The sequence below is a fragment of the Engraulis encrasicolus genome, chromosome 20 (genome assembly GCF_034702125.1).
Source record: "Engraulis encrasicolus isolate BLACKSEA-1 chromosome 20, IST_EnEncr_1.0, whole genome shotgun sequence".
Taxonomy (NCBI): domain Eukaryota; kingdom Metazoa; phylum Chordata; class Actinopteri; order Clupeiformes; family Engraulidae; genus Engraulis; species Engraulis encrasicolus.
Genome location: NC_085876.1, coordinates 28,972,910 through 28,985,709, shown reverse-complemented (window position 1 = coordinate 28,985,709; position 12,800 = coordinate 28,972,910).

Below are 12,800 nucleotides of genomic sequence, written 5' to 3'. Positions count from 1 at the left end.
CAAATGTACTTATAAACCTCTTTAAAAGTGTTAAATTCCCCAGAGTGCAAAACGGCTATTTAATTCTGTTAATATACAATATAAAAGCATTGCATCCTGTGATGTCACCAGGTGCAGGCGATCATGGGAGTTCAGTGTCACAGGTCCATGGTAAAACCTCTCTCTTCCCCATGAGTAGACTAACTGACTCATACTTGCTTCTTTATTTGACTGAGATTGACTGATGATTATTTATTTATGATCCATGCCATGACTTGGAGAGAGGAAGAGATGTATAGGTGTACTTACAACATTACATGTGTTCTTTTCCATAGGTGCTTCTTACTCTATCTCAATATCTCATGGTAAGACGCATACCAATCAATCATAACTAGTCCTTTCATACCATACCTTTCATAGTGCCCACAGTCTCCAAATTACACAATATATAAATTAAACTACAACTGTGGACATCAAACATTTTTAATTTATATATTGTGTAATATAAATATATTTCAGCACCCTGTTTTCACTGTATGTAGTCTACATGCCATAATGACATACCTGACTTCTCTTGGCTGTAGAGACCATTTCAGGCTTATCCAATGGGGACTCGTCATCATCATCATCATCATCGTCATCGTCGTCGTCATCATCATCATCATCATCGTCACACTCCATGGACCACTCATCACCTGACTCTGCAGGTAAACACAAACATCATCTTAAACAGCGTTACATGTTTTTATGTGTAATTTTTTGTGTGTAAATATTGTTAATCTAACTGTTAATCTAACTGCTTGTGCTATACAAATACAGTTGTTATTATTATATTATTATTGGCAATTTATGGCAACAAATACACAACGTGGCTAAAAACAAGACACCAAAGAAAAGTCACACAGACTATTATGCTGTTGAAATGTCGTTCCGTTTACGAAACGAAAGTTCGGGAGAAGCGTAATGAAATTTGACAGGTCTAAATTAACACCTGTTCTGTATTTCCTGCTCGTCTGTCATTTGTCCAGTTCCTTGCGCGCTAGTACAGGCACGCCTACCTATCCACCTGAACCTAATCCCCTTCAATTATCAACGCTGTATTTATTCCCCACTCACCTGCTCCTAGTCAGAAACTCGCTTTCTCGCTCGCACCCTCCATCCACCCCTGACGCCCCCCGTCTCCATCTTCTCGACCGTTTTATCCGGGAGTCCGCCCCCACGCCTCCTCGGTTCGGTTCGCTCTCCCAATAACTGGCCAGGGGGTGTCCGCTCAGACCTCGCACATATTCCGCGGGCGCGGGTATTGTCCGAGCTCTCAGTTGGAGCCCCATACTCCCGAGCCCACGCATCAGATTTTATCTATATCAGGTTTCGGGCTCGGCAGTAATTTCGCACCATGGCCAGTGACCTTGCCCAACACGCTAATTTTTGCTATTCGCTTTTAACTCATGTTCCTCGAAGTGCAGTGGTCCAGCGACCCCGTAAAGCACTTTTCGCGACTTCTCGAGTGCAGTGGTCCAGCGACCCCGTAAAGCACTTTTCGCGACTTCTCGAGTGCAGTGGTCCAGCGACCCCGTTAAGCACTTTCATGATCGCTTCGCCGCGCGGACGATCACGAGAAGCCCGTTCTCCAGCGAGAACGAAGATGTATGCATACATAGGCTACTGAATTCTAATTTCAGATAGCGCACTAATGAACCGCCTTTCACTTTGATTACACCGCATGATTGGGGTTGTATTGTTTCAAAAGACGGAGATCTTGCATTGATGATGGTAGAATCTGAACACTGTGTAAAGCCATCTCCAACATATCCCAAAGATTCTCACTTTGGGATGTGCCAGGGAAGGCTTTGCATACATCAAACTCTACCATCATCAATATAAGATCTGGTGAAAACTTAATTCAAAGGTAGATGGAAATAAATTCAGATAACGCTGAAGTTTATTGAAGCAATGTCAAATGCCAAATGTGTGCTGTAATTAAAGCTAAAGGCAGTGTGTGACTTTTTTGGATGACAACTTTTTTTGTTGCCAGGCTGTGTAGGCCTACCGCACTTGTTAACTAGCATGTTACAAACTCAAGTTAAAGCATACAAATTCTGTTTACACATTTATTTTGATGGGAAAGCACTATTTGATTGTCACTGTAGTACCACATTTTGTCACAATTTTTCAAGCATTGTGTCAGTCTAGAGACTAGTGTGTGATTTCCCATTCCCTCTGGAAGTGGGTGTTGTGAAGCGGGGGCAACCGTCATTCCGACATACCGCAATTCCAACAGTATTTGATTGCCATTCCGAGCCATTCCGAGTCTTTTAAACATTGTTGCAAGTACATAAAGGCGTGTGAACAACTTTCTAACTCTATTTACATTTGCAACAATGTTGCGACACGAGCGGAAAGTGGAGAGAGTGACAGCGCAATTACAGGATTAGTGTATAATTTTGTCATGGTCCAAATGCCCTTAAAGGTAGGGTCGGAGATCTTTGAAAAACAGTTCTTGCAAGCTGGAAAAATGGTTCCTGCAATAAAAATGCAATGTCGGAATGGCGGTATGTCGGAATGGCGGTATGTAACCGTTGTGAAGCTGGGTGATCATTTTCTATGTGTTCATCTTTAGGGTTTGACCCACACATGGCTGACTCACATAGTGCATCAGGTCTGTTAAAAGTTCTGGTTTACATGCAGTTTTGCATGCAGAAAACTGTAAAAAATAAAAAAAACAATCATTAAACAAAATCCAGGGATGGAACTCGATTTTCGAAAGCGCCAGTCTTTGCCAGTCTTGCACCAAATTTGTTTTAGACAGATGTGCATGTTTTTTTCTTTGTTAAATACAGGAGGAGTTTCCCATGACGGCTCTCAAATAGAGGCACCTGGTGAGTCTGTGACAACTGTGCTTGCTGTAGAGTAGTCTTTCTCAACAGGGCAGGGATACAGCTGAGAGAGGCCAGAGGCTTAGTTGCCAGTGGGGGGCATTTGCAGTCTATTTAATGTTTAATAGTAGAGCGGCTACAAGGCCAATTTGGCTTGAATCGTGCAAATTATGATACAAGCATGAAACTTGGCAGGTATGTGCTTAAGACCAATACAATCAAATCTGCCTGATTGGCCACTTGAAATGGTGGCCATTTTCCAAGATGGCCGCCAAAAAAGGCTCCAGAAATTGATTTATTGCATAGAATTGACCTTGAAAATTATGATACAAGCATGAAATTCAACATGTATGTGCTTAAGACCAATACGATCAAATCTACCTGATTTGCCACTTGAAATGGTGGCCATTTTCCAAGATGGCCGCCAAAAAAGGCCCCAGAAAATGATTTATTGCATAGAATTGACCTAGAAAATTATGATACAAGCATGAAATTCAGCATTTATATGCTTAAGACCAATACGATCAAATCTACCTGATTAGCCACTTGAAATGGCGGCCATTTTCTAAGATGGCTGTCAAAATGACCCCAGAAATAGATTTATTGCATAGAATTGACCTAGCAAATTATGATACAAGCATGAAATTCAACATTTATGCCCTTAAGACCAGTGCAATCAAATTTACCCAATTGGTCACTTGAAATGGCGGCCATTTTCTAAGATGGCTGTCAAAAAAGACCCTAGACAATGATTTATTGCACAGAATTATCCAAGCAATTTATGATGGACACATGAAATTTGGCATGCATGTGATTAAGACCAATAGGCCTAAAATCAAATATACTTGAATTACTACTTAAAATGTGATGACGATGTGTCCAAAAAGACCCTAGAAATGTGCAAATTGCGAATTTGGTGGAAATAATTGTTCACTCTCCTCAAATATGTTTCCATAAATGATGAAGTGATACAGATATTAAAATGTTCAGCAATGACACATAAGCCAGTTCTTAACTTAATGTCAATGGACCCCAAGGTTATGACATGCTAATAATACGATGACAGTGTGATAATAATACGCTAATAACAGCAATTCATGGTTCTCTCGATATTGCTGTTAAACAGAAGGTGCGTGAACACCAGAAACAAGCTTTGTCATGAATTTGCGTTATTCGCTCTGGACTTGACATTAAACATGTTTAATTTAGCTAATCATATAACTGCTCTAGCTTGTCAGCCTGGGACATTCGAAGATATGAACATCCTCCCCTGGCTGCCCTCTCCAGCCACTGTGCTGTCCCCTTTGCGCACCCGACCTCCGCTAATGGTGGTTGACGTTCGGGCACAAGTTCTGTGGAACACAAGACTGATCGTGGCAAGGCCACCTGAATCCTCGCCTCTCCTAATAGGACGCATTACCCGTGTCTCCCTTGGGTCGGTCACCCCTTAATGTGCGTGTCTCATGCTCTCAGCAGGAGCGCGAGTGTCATTTGTGCTGCCGGGAGTGCTGTCCCTGGGTAGGGCGCCCGTGGTTAGCAAGATCATACTTCTCCAATGAAGTATCTCAGGCCCCTGCTCGACCAGGCTGCCTGATCGAGGGGAAGTGCGTCATTGATGTCCCCCTGGGAACCAGAGTGTGTGCCCTCAAACAGGTGTCTATCGGGGCTTTCTTGGCTGGCTCGCTGTGGTGGTGGTTGCTACTCTGTTCTCTGTCCGCAACTTGGACCTGCGGCCCTGCTGGAGAATGACTGGGTCTTTTCTGCCAGCAAGATCGCATGGCAGCTCAAGCTTGCCTGGCGGTCTTGGGCATGGTGCCTCTCAGTTGCACCTGCAGGTGTTGTGTATTGAACATGCTGGATATCCCCCCTTGTGCCAAGGCCTGGTTTTCCATTGGGGAATACTTCTTGATATTGGGGGCCTCGCTATACCTCTGTGGGCTCCACTTGCACATCGGTTACACTCAGACGGGTGGTTTCCGTGCCCTGGGTTCCCTCCACTGTGTGCTTTCCGTGGTATTGGATATCTGGATGCTGCCTTTGTGCGCCCTGTGCTTAACCCCTCTTCCCCCTCCAGGTTCGGAATGAAGACTGCGCCTCTTTCTTGTTCCCCCGCTAGCGTTGCCTGGATCTGCCCTCTAAACACTTTATTGACACCGGTAGGCCGAGTCTGGGTGGTGTGCCTGCTCTAATGATGGTGTCAAGTGCTTGCCTAACCCCTAGGTTGGTACTGGTATCAACTTTCCCCATGGTTGGTGTCTGTCTGGAGGGATTAGGGGCTTGCCTCCCTTGCTCTTCCAAGTGCACCCTTTGGGTGCAGCTCTTGCCCCTGTCCCCTGGGCGGCTGTTGGGCGAGCCGTGTCGCTTATCGCTGTTGATGGATGCTGCCTCTCCGCCTTCAACAGCTCTGGGCATCGACAGGAAGGGTCTGTGCTGCGGCCAGGCTTTTGCTTGCGCATTCTAGGTAACTGGCAACGCAAACAGGAGTTTTTCAATACCCATAGTAAGATGTCGAGTGATTCAACCGAAAGAGAACTATAGGTCACCGAGGGCAACCCTGGTTCTCTGAGGGAGATGAACGAGACATCTCACCAGATTGCCACACTCACCCACAAGCTCAAAGGTTAGTTGTCTCAGATTGAAGATCAGAGCCCGGCACACTTGGGCTTTGTCCCCGAGGGGGCGGGATCCCCATCTGCGCAGCTCATTGGTCTGACGGCATGATTGAAAGCAAGTTTTGGCAAATGGCTACGCAAAGGGCGTTACCCATTGTGAGATGTCTCGTTCATATCCCTCAGAGAACCGGGGTTACCCTGGTAACCTATAGTTATGTGCCTTTCTGCGTGATTATGTTTCCTTCTATGATGAATTCATTGGAAATTCAAACATAGTGATTGTTTATTTGGGCCACATCTGGTAGATTAATGGCAATTAATGAAGTTCTAGTGTCTTCTTTGATGGCCATCTTTAAAAATGGCTGCCATGTCACATTTTCAAGTTGCAAATGAGGAGATTTGAATATATTGCTCTTAAGCACAAACACACAAATTTACATACTTGTATCATCATTTTCTTGCTCACTTCTGGGCTTCAGTGTTTTAGCAGCCGTATTGTAAAATGGCTTCCATTTTAAGTGTTGAGTCAGGTAAGTTTGATTGTATTGTTGGTTTTTTTTGCACATTCATGCCTAAATTGATGCTTGTATAATAACTTGCTTGATCAACCCTGTGCAACAAATCCATTTCTATGGTATTTTTTGTCAGCCATCTTGGAAAATGGCAGTCATTGGGAAATCCCTTAGAATGTATTGTGTTGGTCTTAAGCACATAATGGTCAAATTTCTTGGTTGTATCATAATTTCCTTTCTCAATTCTGTGCAACAAATCAATTTCTGAGGTCTTTTTTGGCAGCCATCTTGGAAAATGGCCACCATTTCAAGTAGCCAATCAGGTAGATCTGATTGTATTGGTCGTAAGCACATACATATTGAATTGCATGCTTGTATCATAGTTTTCTAGGTCAATTCTATGCAATAAATCAATTTCTGAGGTCTTTTTTTACGGCCATCTTGGAAAATGGCCACCATTTCAAGTGGCCAATCAGGTAGATTTGATCGTATTGGTCATAAGCACATACATGTTGAATTGCATGCTTGTATCATAGTTTTCTAGGTCAATTCTATGCAATAAATCAATTTCTGAGGTCTTTTTTTACGGCCATCTTGGAAAATGGCCGCCATTTCAAGTGGCCAATCAGGTAGATTTGATCGTATTGGTCTTAAGCACATACATGTTGAATTTCATGCTTGTATCATAATTTTCTAGGTCAATTCTATGCAATAAATCAATTTCTGGGGTCTTTTTTGGCGGCCATCTTGGAAAATGGCCACCATTTCAAGTGGCCAATCAGGTGGATTTGATCGCATTGGTCTTTAGCACATACATGTTGAATTTCATGCTTGTATCATAATTTTCTACGTCAATTCTATGCAATAAATCAATTTCTGGGGTCTTTTTTGGCGGCCATCTTGGAAAATGGCCGCCATTTCAAGTGGCCAATCAGGTGGATTTGATCACTTTGGTCTTTAGCACATACATGTTGAATTTCATGCTTGTATCATAATTTTCTAGGTCAATTTTATGCAATAAATCAATTTCTGGGGTCTTTTTTGGCGGCCATCTTGGAAAATGGCCGCCATTTCAAGTGGCCAATCAGGTAGATTTGATCGAATGGGTCTTGAGCACATACCTGCCGAATTTCACGCTTGTATCATAATTTGCACGATTTTCCCTGTAGCCGCTCTACTATTAATACTAAGTGGGCTATTGGCAGGCTTATGAGGTTATAATGAGGTTATATTTTCAGGGAACCTAGTGAAGGTGGGGTCTGTTGTAAAGGTCGCCGAATATAGGCCTAAATGCAGGGGGAAATCCTGGTTTGTGTTCATAGCACGGCCCTTAGAAGACTTTATCAAATTTGAAGTAGCCCTTCGAATGAAAGGGGTTCCTCACCCCTGCTTTTAGAAATGTGGAAAATACTGTTTCAAGGTGCATTAACATTTCAACTCACATGCCGTTTCCCTATTTCACATACCACTTCACTTCTGCAGGATCATCCACAGCTGGTTCGGATGTCCCTGAAACAGAGAGTAATGGTGTGTAAATCATATACAGTGTATATGCAGTGTTGCCAGACTGGGCGGTTACCCGCCCAATTGGGCTGCCTGGGATGGCCGTCTGCGGGTAAAAAACAGGAAGAAAAAAAATTGGGCGGAATTTGGCGGAATTGGGCGGAATTTGGCGTATTTTGGCGGTTTTTGAGATCCTTTTGGGCGGGATTTGATCGGACACATCTGGCAACACTTTATACATGTCTATTGCCTGCATGACTGGTTGAGTAGCCGTTAGACAAACCCTGCATATGTACCTACATCCACATCCTCCCACAGAGCATAAATATACATATTCTCCAAAATGTATCTCATCACTGATGGATTAAAGACATGGCCCCTGTTATAAATTCGCTGTTAGCAGAATGTCCATGACCATATGCATTACGAAAGGCCCTGTGTACTGTCATAGCGGTGTAGTACTATGGTAGTAAAGTTTTTTTTTTACAGCATTCTACTAGTGCAACTGCATGCATAAAGGGGCTACGGCTGATGCACCGAGAGTCTCATGCTCTCACTGTGTTGTTTCTCCAGGAAATGGTCACAAGCATCTAGTTGGTGGAACAGTCACAGGACACACAGGTGAAGCCCTCTTACTATTTCAGTATTACAGTCATTTAGGTGAACGCTGTACAGGACAATAAGTCACAAATTGTGCTTGTTTCTTCTGGTTCAGGTGTAGACCACTTCATGGAGGGAACGACACAAAGAGATTCCTCCGGTAGGTAAAAAGAGCAGATAGTCATCGTCCCTCTAATTCAGGGGACTACTAGAATAAAGTATGTTGTTTCTACGCTTTCATTAACAAGTAGTAACATTCAATAACAACATAATGACATTCATATCCTCTTTTCGATAAACGTCCTTGAACAGTATACATACTTCATTCCGATCAGACTAATCGGATCAGATCTATTCCGATCGCCGAAAAAAAGCGCCATATATACACAGCTAATGACTAGTAGGCCTACGTACAGTAGAGCTGGGGTAAAATGTACTACTGCAGTGATTCTCAAACTGTGGGCCACAGAATAGTTCATCCTATTGTGAAAGCTGAAAAATGTGTCTCGTCTATGGGAGTTTCAATAGGATCGCCCTGGTATTTGGAACGTAACCGCTAGGATCGCTGTTTCACTTTCCCTCCCAATTCCAAGAGGGCCTTGAAATCATTTTCTAAAAAATCAAAATAATATTTGTGTATGTGTGCTGCTGTTGACTATTTATTTGAGTTTGATGTGCATTGGGTTAGAAGTGGGCCTCGAACACTTGTGAAAATGTTCAAATTTTCTAATGCAGGTGCAGCAGGTGGAGGTGGAGGTGGAGTTGATTCATTTGGAGGTGCTCACATGGACCTCACAGGTGAGTACAAGGAACAATGTAAAGGCAACATAGTCTCATCTCAACCTGTCAATTCCTGACTACAGTACCGTTGACAAGGCGGCAATTTTTGATGTTGAGGGCATGCAGTACCTGCCACGTTGCATATGTTACCTTTCCCCAACCCTAACCCTCAATGAAGTTATGCTGCCACAACGGGGCGCAATTGAGGCACATGTCACTTTTTGACTTCAAGTGCATACCTTAGACGACAGAAATTGCAGTCTGGTCAAAGGCAGTCAGAAATTGACAAGTTGGTTCGGTGCTGTGGGCAGAATATCCTCCGCCAAGCAGTCGAGTTTCCCTCCGTTTTTTATGTTATCAATGGGACTTCCGATTGTCAATTCTTTAATGTTTCCACTGGGAGAGGAAATAAATAATCTTCCATTAAGTTAATAATAATAATCTTCCATCTGTGTCCATCCTTGTCATGTATGTGTGCATTTCTCTGTCTCTTCCAGGCATAGACCAGGCCAACGCAGACTTCTTCATGGGGTTAATGGGTAGGTGTCCCTCAGTAAGAGCAGGGTGTCTAGGCTATTTTATGAAACCAAAAGTGGAGATGAAACAATATATCATTGTGCCGATACATTTGCGGATATTTAGAATGCTCAAACCTATTGTTTTTTGTTTTGTTTTTTGTTTTGTTTTTTGGGGGGGGGGGTAAATTCTACATTGGCAACTCGTATAAAGACATTGGTAGATAGCTTGTTGCATTAATCACCGGAGACTGAGACACTTTTAATTCCGAATTGTAAAGTGCTTACCTAATGTTTTCAAAGCAATTTATAACGCTGTGTTTTAATGGGTTACGTTTTATTCAGAATTAAACTGAGTGAATTCTGAATTAAATGCCTCATGTAAACGAGGCCATTGTCTAAACAAAACAAGTACCAGAGCGAAAGAGAGCAGAGAAAAACCCCCACCAAAAAAAAACATTTCCATCTTATGACTTCCCAACATAGGTGGCATGGTGGATCCCTATGGCCCAGATGCACACGTGGACACTATAGGTATGCTTTCAATCCTCACTGAGCCTCCCTCAGACACTACTGCCAAATGCCTAATCACTGATGGTGTTCCAGCAGATCACATGGCCTTCACTTTTCACTTAGACCCAACAGGTTAGTAGAGAGCACAGCCTAACTGTTTAATCTGACACCCTCTAGCACTTAGCCTGATGCAGATGCATCAGCTGGTTTCATCTCACTTTGTGGAACTGGTTTCACCTAATCTTCTCTAGGCTTGTTTTTGGGGTTTTTATTGTTTTTTTTTCAACACACATCAATTCCTGTTTGTGACATATATGTAATTGCTGAACTGCAAATGGACTTGGATGGATGACATCATGGCGTCAGCCCGCCAACCCAACCTATACTTCCTGGATTTTGGAGAAGTCTGCTTTATCTGCTTTAATACCTGCTTAGTTGCTGGAGTGAAAAGGAATAGAATGGAGACTCTCCAAATCTCTGCAGAGACTCTGGCTATCTATATAACACTTGCATGGGGGGCATAAGCTCTGCTGCATAATCGTGATTGTGATTTTGATCTAAATAATCGTGATTATAATTTTTTCCATAATCATGCAGCCCTTATATATTATTGTCATCAGCAAATATTTAGTAAGTGTTATACAATTTATTTGATAATGATATATCAATGCTTATAATAGTATTATAGATGCACAACAAACCATCAGCTGAGCATTAATTAACCATTTATGCGGAAGGTTATTATACATGTATACATGTTTTATGTTTCACTCCCTGGCTCGCAATGTTTTACAGTTTATCTAGTGTACTTAGCCAGAAAACCTATCTAGTGTCTTCGGTCAATTTCATTTCACTCCAGCTACTACATTTCCACAAAGTGAAATTAAATCAGGTGATGCATCTGGCTATATATGACTCGATTCGATCATAACAACATTGTTATGACATTACCGAGAGCCTTAAGTAACAGATTAAGACTTGGTCGTTAACATTTTGGTGACAGTAAGGTTATAACATAGCTGCGCAAAAGGGTTAAGTATTTTGCATGGCTTTACTCTGAGGATAGCTGTCTAACTGCCAATAGGATACCTGAACAGGCTTTCTTTTCACATGTTCATATATTCTTTTCCTTTATGTATACAGTAATACTAACCGTGAACACTTCATTTTGATTCGCGTTGCTGATGTGAATTATGTCCTTGCAACGGTATGAACAGAATGAGTATGAATGTTGTGCTGGAAACACTTAAAATCTCTTTTTCACATCTGTCACGTCATGCCTAATTGTCTGTGCGTGTTGACATACGTAGAAATAATAAAAAGCAGCCGAGTAGTTGCAGTTGTTGTTCCTCTCATAATTCATCCGAGGGAAACTGGTTTGAATCACTTTTTTGGGGGGTTGTTTTCCCTTTTTACATGCCTCCAATCTCCCTCCATCTCTCATTCTCTTTCTTTCTTCATCCCCCCATCCTCCATTTACATCTCTCTCTCCCCATCTTGATCAAACTCCCTCCATCTCTCCCTATCCCTTCACAATCTCTATCCTTTCTGTTCCTCTCTCTGTCAATCTTCCTCCATCTCTCTCTCTCCGCCTTTCTCACTACCCAAATTTCAATCTCTCTCTCTGTCACTCTCTCCATCTCCCTCTCTCTCTTACTCTCTCTCTCTCTCCCTCTCTCTCTCCAGCTATGGGGTTGGATCCAGGACAGCCGTCCAGTAGCAGCACAGCTCCAGACGCTCCACCAGGTACTGCTGGCACGCCTCTCTCCACCTGGACTCATAAATCTACAAACGCCTCTCTCTCTCTCTCTCTCTCTCTCCTTCTTCCTTTCTCGCGCTCTCTTTTCCTCTTTCTTTCTCTCTCTCTCCCCTCTTTCTCATTCTCTCCCTCCCCTTCTTAATTTATTTCACTCGCTCTCTCTGCTCTCCCTCTTTCCCTCTTCCTGTCCCTCACCACACCTCCTTTTTGCCATTTTCTCCTTGTTCTATCCTTCTCTTGTTCTCTCGTAACACTCCCAACACCTCCATCTCGTCCTCTCGCTCTCTGTCTCTCACTATATAACCCTCACTCCTTTGTCCAATTTTTATTTTCTCTGGCCCTCTTTCTCTCCATCTCTTTCTCTCACCATCCCACCTCCACTCCTTCCGTTTGGGTTCGACTTACTGGGCCTGCCTCACCAACCCCCCCCCCCCCCAAAAAAACCCCAAAGTGCCCCGCTGCACTGCCACTGCTTGTAGGCCTTGTAATCGTGCCAGAGATTTCAGAGCATTTGCTTATGACTGGCTTTTTAACACTCCAAGTTATCACTAGAATAATGTGTGTGAGGTGATTTTGGTTTTCTTTCTTTCTTTGTCTTCACTGCACACTCTCATTGTTTTCACAATTGCACGTTGGTGCTACAGGCAGCTGCTGTGGTCCTGTGACTTGGCTGAGTTCCATGCGTGTGTGAGATAGGCACCTTAACTTTGTCAGGCTTCCACAATCCTATCCTACAAAACCAAAGTGCAGTAACTAAGCATACATATTTTGTGTAAATTGAGTTTGGACTGAAAATGGTCTTCATCGCACCTCCTTCATCTTGTGACAAAACCTTAGGTCCAAATGTGTCCCGTTTTAAAGATATTGCTACGTCAAATTGGCACCATAATATCCAACTTAACACCAAAGCTTTGAAGGCATTTTCTCAGTTTCAAAGTTGGTGTAGTTACTGCACTTTGCCTTTGTGGAGCAGAATTCATTTTAGCTTGTTGACATTTTCTTCCAGTTCCATGATATTGCCTTCAGCCTCAGATCTACAGAGTATTATTTACACTGGCTTCCATGCCACCTGCTGGTGTCACACTGTCGTTACTACTTAGTTATCTCACTCCCAACCCTTTACTGCTGCGACCCCCTTTATGAGACACCTA